General features: G+C 34.2%; 1 protein-coding gene across 1 annotated transcript in view; it reads left to right on the forward strand.

Annotated features, from left to right (window-relative positions):
- Positions 1-423, forward strand: part of LOC147012616 (uncharacterized) — a 175901-nt gene extending 175478 nt beyond the window's left edge. The window contains exons 6-7 of the mRNA XM_085855740.1: positions 1-106; positions 200-423. The exon at positions 1-106 is cut by the window's left edge and continues 118 nt beyond it. The gene's annotated coding sequence lies outside the window, so the exon portion shown is untranslated. The remainder of the gene's footprint in view (positions 107-199) is intronic.
- The last annotated feature ends 9043 nt before the right edge of the window (positions 424-9466 follow it).

Genomic DNA, 9466 nt, shown 5'->3' on the forward strand with positions numbered 1-9466 from the left:
ATCTTATCACGGCCTCTGATCTTTTTGCCATCTTGTACCAATGGTAAAAAAACTGAGACATGGACTCACTCTCTTCCGATGAAGATAACAGCTCACTACAAAGTTGGTAAGTTTGTGTATGGTTTCCTCTTTGAACAATGAAGCAATTGATTATAAATTAAATCGTGATAATGCGAAAATATATATTTTTTCCTGGCAGGTCCTTGGAAGAAGTGGAGTTTACATATCACGATGAGGTGCATCAAATGAATGCTCTTATTGAAGAGGTCAATGATTTTAGAAGAGAATTGAAAAACATTTATAATGACTGGTACGAAGTCTTATCACGGCCTCTGATCTCGAATAAATTAAACCAATGGTGAGACACGTGTGTGTGTGTGTGTGTGTGTGTGTGTGTGTGTGTGTGTGTGTGTGTGTGTGTGTGTGTGTATATGTGTGTGTGTGTGTGTGTGTGTGTGAATATATGTATGTGTGTGTGTGTGTGTGTGTGTATATGTGTGTCTGTGTGTGTATATGTGTGTATGTGTGTGTGTCTCTTTCCCTGTTTGTCTCTATCTCTCCCTGTCTGTCTCTTTGTATCTCTCTCTGTCTGTCTTTCTACCTACCTCTCTCTGTCTGTCTCTCTATCTATACCCTTGACTCATTATTTTTTTTTTTTTTAGCTCAATCAGACAACATCAGCTGTTGAAGCAATCTGGTACAACACATGATTTTCTGGAGGGAAATGTTTCTGAATTATTATTTAGTTATTTGTTTATTTATTCTTTTATTAATATCACTCTCTCTTTGGAATATCGTCTTATGTTGGTTGCATCATTAGTTTGGACGCGGTTTTACCAGTACACTGGAATTCATTTTATTGGCCTTGGAAGGATGACAGGCTGAGTCGGCCTCCTGGTGTGTTAATTCAGTGGTCAACGAGGCTTGAACTTAGAACCAACAACAGGCTTACTCATATTACCATGTAATTATCTTTATAAAACCTAATTATTATCCACTTTTTGTTTCAAAACAGAATATGGTGTCTGAGTTTCAACATCACAAGACATCTGAAGAAGACTGCTGGGAAAGATTATACATTCTCGCAAATGAATATTTAATATTTTCAATTTTGATTAATTATATTTGTTTTGTTTACAATTACTTGATTTTGAATTTCAAAAAAAGGATCAAGACATTAAGGAGAGGGAGGGTGGGGGGGAGGCGGGGTAGGTGCGCTCCCCCAATGACCCATCACCCCCTCATCCCACCCCTCCCCTCCCCATGTGTGTGTGTGTGTGTGGGGAAGGGTGGGGGTGGGATGAGGGAGGTGGTGGGTCATTGGGGGCGCACAGGGGGGATGAGGGGGTGGGGCTTGTGTGGGAGGGGCTTGTGTGGGTAGGGTTTATGTGGGCGGGGCGTGTGTGGGCGGGGCTTGTGGGAGGGCGTTTATGTGGGTGGGGCTTCGGTGGCGTTTATGTGGGTGGGCTTCGGTGGGGTTTATGAGGGTGGGGTTTGTGTGAGCAGGGTTTATGTGGGTGGAGCTTGTGTGAGCAGGGTTTATGTGGGCAGGGCTTGTGTGGGCGGGGTTTATGTGGGAGGGGTGAATGTGGATGAGGCTTATGTGGATGAGGTTTGTGTGGACAAATGGATGGGTGGATGGGTGGATGAGTGGAGCTTGTGTGGATGGGTGGATAATTTTTTAATTAAATAAACATGTTGTGTGTGGGGAACTAATTAACTAATCACTAATTATGTGAATATGATGAATATGGGTGGAGCTTGTGTGGGGTTTGTGTGTGTGGAGCTTGTGTGGGGTGGAGTTTTTGTGTGGAGCTTGTGAGGGGTTTATGTGGGTGGGGTTTGTGTGGGCGGAGTCAAAAAGGGGCAGAGTCAAAAAATTTCAATTTATCTTTGTCTTTTGTATTTCCTGTGAATAAAATTAACCTAAAATCTCTTCCCCTTCCAAATCATATATCTTATAAGTCCAAGGAACCGTATCTATTACATCAACAATTTTAAAAAGCTTGTTCGTCCATCGTTTAGTAAAACCCTTTTCAAAATGAGATTTCCACCTATATATTCTTACGATATCACCAACTTTGAACTTAGGTTTTCTGACATTAATCTCTTTTTCATATTTTAATTTTGAAATGTTTCTGATGGTTTCATATTTGTTGATGTGTGAATCGTGTCATTATACTTATCCACAATATCCTGAATAAAAGATGACCATTGTGGTGAACCGAGTTGTGTGAATTTTTCATATAGTCTCTCTTTTAAGGTACGATTAAAACGTTCAACAACAACTGCCTTCCCTTCATTAAAGCTACTGTATAATGTAATACTGTTATTTTTTAGAAAATTCATAAATGTCTTGTTATAAAACTCTCTACCCTCATCAGTCTACAATTTTTTAGGTTTTCTCTTACTTTTATTAAATATCTGTTGAAAGGCTAACATAAGAGTATTACCTGTTTTGTTTTTTAATGGTACAACCCATGCGTATCTACTCCTCAAATCAATAACGGTTAAAGCATACTTGTACCCCTTATCATTATTGAGTTCAATCAAATCAGCAGACCAGATATAATCTACTTCCTTGGAATAAACTTTCCTTCTCTGAAACTTTGTGAATATTGGTTTTTGTAATTCATCAGCTAATTGCTCTTCAGTCTTAATGACATCATTAGAGCCTATAAGTTTTTTGAATTTCCAAGTCCAAGTTTCAATTTAGCACTGATCATCTTCTTCACAATGAACTGATCAACTTTTTCTCTCAAGGTTGGATTTTGTATGAGAGAAATTATACAACATTTCTCTATTGGCTTCATGCTTTTCTTCCAACGTTGTGGTATTCCCATAATCAATATCGTGTCTCATGCACACTTCATCAACTCTATTGATGGGTTTACTCCAGGATTTAGGATTGTCTGCCTCATCTAATCTTTTATCCAAGTTTGTGCCTGGACCACAGAAAGAATACCCTGGAAGATGTAATTCCCCTGGTATTCCAGTAGTTGTAAATTTACTTCCTGATAAAAACTTTTGTATATCTCCTCCTCATTTGTGTTTGGAGATAAATTGATTTTTTTTTGAACCACACACCGAACATATACCTTTTTGTATAACCCTGTTATTTTTACTTTTAATATATGAAATATTTTTAGTATTAGTTTTCTTTTTACATTTGAGACAATAACTCATTTATTTATGTGAAAAATTCCTGCAGAGTGCAAAAACCTTTTTAGTTTCCAACATGCACATTTGAATCTTAATTTTTAAAACATAAAGAATCCTTAGAAATGCCTTCACTCTCTCCTCCATTTATTTAAGAAAAAAAATAAAAATGAAAAACTTGAATTAAAATGAATATCTTGTTGATGTCAATATTCTTGTCGAAAGTATTGCAAATAGACTTGTCAATTCTTTGTTTTCCTCCTCGGTGGGTTGAGTTATTTTCTGTAATACCACCAATCTTTTTTTAATCTCACTGGTTTCCATATTTTGATATTTATTTTGTCTCGCTCTTTCCTCCCTCTCCTTCTCTCTCTCCTCCCTCTCCTCCTTCTCTCTCTTCTCCTTTTCCTCCTTCTCTTTTTTCTCCCTCTCCTCCTTCTCTCTCTTCTCCTTTTCCTCCTCTTCCCTCTCTTCTTCAACTCCTTCCTCATCCCTTATTATCCTTGAATCGCTTACACCCCATAGAATATCATACATATATTCATCAGGATTTCTTGTTATTCCTGTATCCAAAATAATTTTTTTTACAACAGGAAACCAATAAAATTTCATTTGAATTTCTAAAAGAGCCTTACCTTTTCTTAACTTTATAATTTTTTCATTATTTAACATTCTAATTAAATCTAAAGTTGTCGGTTTATCAACATCAGCATAATGTCAATCTTTTATTGAAAATACCTCATTCTTATGTTGTAGAACATATTTATTAAAATACCGAATTCCCTTTTCTTGAAGGTATGCTTGGACACAGAAATGATAATTTTCTTGAAGCCTTCTTGCTGTCATTTATGTATTAGAAATATATGTTAGAATAATATTATGGCACGAAACACATCCCCATCTTCCCATAGTTAAATCATTTTGTATTTCCTTACTTATTATATATATTCCTGTTTTTTCTGTTTTCATGAGATAAACAAGGGCAAAACCATTATTATATTTACCCTTATTAAATTCTTTTATTTGTTGTTTACTAATCGTGGCCCCACAAAACTCATTCTCGATACCAAGTGGATAATATTCTTCCTTACGAGACTGATTTAATTGTTCCAGGTCTTCGAGGTTAATTTTAAATGACCAATTATACCCTAAATCATTCATATCATACCCCCATTGTTCTATTCTCATACAAACGATACGCCCTTCTTTATAAAAATTTATTTTAATTCGAACTGTGAATTCTGTATGACCTGGAGATAATATCAACACTTCTGTATCTTTGGAATACACGGCCGTTTTATTTAAGGATATATATTGTGATAAATCGCTTAATCTCACCAAGTCATTCGCGTCAGTCGGGCTTGGATAATTTTTTAATTTATAAGCATTTTTCATGTTAATATTTTTGGTTATATTAGATTTATGTCGTTCAGCCTGTGCCTTTGTGTAATAATTTGATAAATCAATATCCAGTTTTTGAGATACACCAAAGATAGAAACATCTTCACCAACATAAGTCATTTATATTAGATTAAAAATAATATCATAAAATTTTTTATTTTTGTTGAGTTGAAATAACACATAGAGACATAATTGACCACAACACTTGGAATTTAATTATTGGACTTGAAATGTTTGATAAACACCATTCTGTAAGAATTTTATGACTTCAACAGGTGGTGGAAGACCAAAACTATCAAAATAATATTTGTCTTGACTATTAAAAATATAAACCCAATGAGAACCGTTCCCATTATTATCTTCTAAGTTCATAATAATATTCTTTGTATGTTTCGGCACATTTGTTAATTCATCTCTCATACAAATAACCACATTATTAATTTTTAATTTCTTACAATATTTGACAAGTTGTAAATTTGATGTTGTATTCTTTCTAAATTCTTTAAACCACTCATCAATGCTCATTTATTTATTAGAAAGATATAATCCATTACCTCTTTTCGTTAATTTTACACCTGCTTGTGCTATAGAAGAAAGCATATCTCCAACTAACAATCTCGCTTTATCAGGCAGACCTTCAAGTTTTTCAGCAAAATCTACAATTGCACCACTTCCACTAATTTGTTTCTCCAACTCTTTGTTATGTCTTTCCAATTCTTTTTGAGCCTGGAGTTGAGTTTTCCTTTCATTCGCAGTTTTCACCGCTGTTGAAATACCACCCGTCAATGCTCCAACCGCACTTAAACCAGCAAATAAAGGAATTAGAAATGGGAGAAATCCTCCACTCGTCTCTCTTATTGAATATTTTTTCAACATTGGTTTTGTCATTTTAATTTTAAGTGAGCCAGTGTCATTCAAGATTTTAACCTGTTCTCTTGTGAGCAAAACATCAATTCTTACTGCTCCTTTTCTCTGAATTGTATTTACGTTAATCGTACAAGGCTTTTGATTTTGAACACAAGATGATAGTTTATGAAGATTGATTTGATTAACATATACCCCAGTTGGTACTTTGCCACTCATTTATTTAACAAAAAATTATGTGAGACTAATCATCACACCATTATCTGTATTAATCTGTAATTCTGTTTCTTCCAAAAGCAAACAATATGTATCAACTTCTTCACTCTCTCCTCTTTCAATGTATAGGGAAGTATCCACTCGATTAGAATTTATAGTTTCATTTTGAGCGCTCAGGTCAAACGCATAGATTGTATACAAACTTTTAAATGCTGTCATATCAAAAATAGGTTCTTTATTTCCCTTACTTTCACACACCTTTTGGTAAGACTTGTATGCTTCAGCAAAATCATTTTTTTCCCAATTAATTTCCAATCTATCTCGTGGATAAAATGTTCCATCTAGAGAAACGCGAAGTTGTTTCACCTTAGCATTATCACTCAATGCATTACTCTTATCAGTCGCAGTATTACCATCTGGCTTTTTAAAAATGATCCACAGATATCGTGGCTTTCCTTCCAGAACACCCAATTTCCACGTGTAAGTAGTTTGGTTGAGTTTAACGTGTTGACATCTTCTTTTGAGGTATGATACACAAAGTGGTTTCTTTGAGTTAAGTCTTCGATTCAACATCTCTTCTGTTTTAAGATTAGGAGTATATTCACTGATATACCAACTCATCTCCTCAATTACAAATTTATTCTGTTCACCAAAAGCACTACCAACACCAAAAAGCAATCTATTTTCATTATCATTCCTTTGTAGTTGAAATCTAATTTTAAGACCATACAGAACTTTATCATGATCACAAAATCCAAATATACCTTTAAGAGGAACTGCCACAGTAAAACTATTTTCTGCTTTTGTATCATCATTATACATTCCTTTCCTTTGAGTATATCCAGGGTCTGTGTTTGTTCCCGTTGACATATCAGGAATAAAACCTTCGACAGACCCCTTTCCCATTCTGTCACTGAATGCATAGAGTGTAAATTTCATCATTTCAGATACAGCAGAGACATAATCAACCGCTTCAACTTCTTGTGTTCCAATATACAAACGCACACTATCAAACATTTTCCAGAAGAAATCATTGACGAGTGTAGCGTATGTGTTAATTGCAGCCTTAGTGAATTTAAATTTACACAACAAGAAACTTTCAGATAGATTCAAATAGGTTTGTTGATTATTTATTTCAAAACTTTTTGTACCATTCATATTCCAGTCTGTTCCAGTTATTGCATTTACCTTGAAGTAATCTTCTTTTTTAGTGGAGTTTGAGATAATAATAGTATCATCCAAATCATAGATACTATCAATTGCTTCCATACTTGTATTTACTTAGGAAAAAAGATGTTAAAACTTTTGAAACCCTGATCCAAGTATTTGAATTATTTTCTGTCGTTCTTGGGGGGACAACTGAGTTTTGCCTTTCTTAATTTCTTTTATTGCTTGTAATTTATGAGATTCCTTCTGGGAATCTTTTATGCTCTTTACAACACCTGCTACATTTCCCACAGCAGAAGCAGTTGAACCAATTAGATCTTTATGTTTAAGAATAGTTGAACCAATACCCATTAGAGTATCAATTATACCATCTCCTCTAAATTGATGTCCAACACCCCTTTGTCTCTTAGGTTTATAGTATCCTCTACCAAGATACATACCTTCACCCTTGTAGTATGGGGAAAGGAACATCCCATCACCTGTAATTATTTTATATTTTCCCAACTCGTGTTTCCTCACAATAACCATCGTATTTATTTATTGGAAAACTTCACGTAGGTGAATTCTGATGGATATAACTTCTCCATTAAAAGAAATCATACGATTATCTTGGTCGGTTATCCTAAAATTTACTCTGTGTATGGTTTTTCCTGACACAGGGAGATAAACCAAATTTTTGGGTTCCATATTGAATTTATAACCAATTGGGGTTGAGTATGTGTTGAATGAAAATATTGCATTTGTTTTTTTTCCATCATTATAAGCACCTTCAATCAAATCACAGTGAATTAACACCGAATTTATTCCTGAGGATATTTGAATGACATTATCACTGTAAAACGTCCCATTCGTTTCAATCTATTTTGAGGAGAAAACCAATAACTCTCTAAATGAATTATCAATTGTGAAATCAACCTTGTAGTTATTTTTAACTTTAATCGTTGATTTTGAAGTATGTTTTTGAATGTCTATAACAATATTTTTTGGTTCATCACCCTGTTCTTTCATAAGGCGAGCAATTTCGGAAGATATTTGAGAAATCTCATATGCTCCGGGTGAGACTGTTATCGTTTTGTATCCACTTCCGGGATTATAACTAAACTTGTCATTTTTATCAGTTATATTAAATAAGGTATTATAAGTTTCCATGGACAATAAAGATGCCTCATATTCTTTTGTTGGGTCAAGTTGTAGTGGGTATGGGAATGAAGATGTGTGGTCACTTGTTGTGAATTGAAACAAAGGATTGTGCTTCTCATCTTATTTAATATGAGATAAAATGTCTTTATATTGATTTTAATTAGTTATTTTCATGTTCATCAACTGGTCTAAAATGGCTGATGCTTCATTAAAACAAATGTTATTTCCAGCCTTCTTACTACCTAACAACAATAACACTCTATTAACTAATTGTGATGGGTCATTTGGAAGAAAACTAATACCTGAACCAAGGATACTTAAAGCCTGAATAATGTGTTTCTCCTTCTCATTTTTCCTACTTTTACTAGAAATACTAACCCTATAATTTAGAGTGTTCAGCAGATCAATATATACTCTATCATCATTATTTTTCATATCCAATGGTTTATCAATATACTTTGATTCATCCCTCACAGTTGAACCTTGTCTTCCATCTTTTGTGAGAAGAAACATTAATCTCGGAGTTAGTTTAACAGGGGGTTGAGCAGAACCCAAGAACCTTAATTCATCATTAAATATCAATACCTTTTCTTGAACAAGATGAAATATTGCTGATTGTTCTGTTGGAATGAGTCCTGCTTTGGTTTTTGAATCCGCTGAATATTCATTGTTTTGAAGAGCATTCACAATATAATCAGGGGGTCGATTAATCTCTTCCAGTTGTTGAAATAAACCTTCATCATCATATACCTTTAATTCTCCTAAATGCTCTAATTCTTCCTCTGTCATTTGATCAAAATCTTTTAACATTTGAAGTTTTTTAGGAGTATATTCTACTGTGGGAACTGTGGAAACATCTTTCATTTTTTCTTGGGAAGTTTTTAAAAGTGGTTTAAAAAATTTCTCTTGTTTTCTTTCAAATGCTTCTTCGCCCGTTAGTTTCTGTCTGCGTTTCTTCTTTATGTCTCCCTGCTGTTTTACAACTTTAGACACCAACTCTTGATGTTCCTTAAATCTTCTTGCTCTTTCTTTTGCATCCATTTATTTATTGTAAAATATCATTTAATGAATTGTAAAGATCAACAGGGAAATTTTCCTTTTCTTCATCATTCAAGTAGATTTGTTCAAATAAATCCTTTTCTTTAAATATTTCATCAAATTCTTTATTAACATTAATACGAGTTGTAATTTCTTCTTCCCTAATACTTGCATCTCTGCTTTTCATACGTTTGCGTTGAGTTGTCTCGTTCCTTCTGGATTAGTTTCTAATATCCCAACACCACCAGATTTTAGTTTCCTTAACTCACTCTTACAATGTGAATATTTTGTTTTACCAAGAGAAAGCTCCTCAAATATTTGACCTTCATTCCTCAATCGCATATGTTCCTCCACTGAAATATAGTGATAATCTTCACCTTTTACTTCTCCAGGTCTTATTGCTCCAGTTGTTGTTGATACAATGCGTATCACGGGGTGTTTTTTAAGTAAATTTACAATATTCTCATTTGTACTACACAAG

Source organism: Eptatretus burgeri, chromosome 14, assembly GCF_056783735.1.
Source record: "Eptatretus burgeri isolate ZD-2024b chromosome 14, Ebu_testis_v1, whole genome shotgun sequence".
In the NCBI taxonomy this organism is placed as follows: Eukaryota; Metazoa; Chordata; class Myxini; order Myxiniformes; family Myxinidae; genus Eptatretus; species Eptatretus burgeri.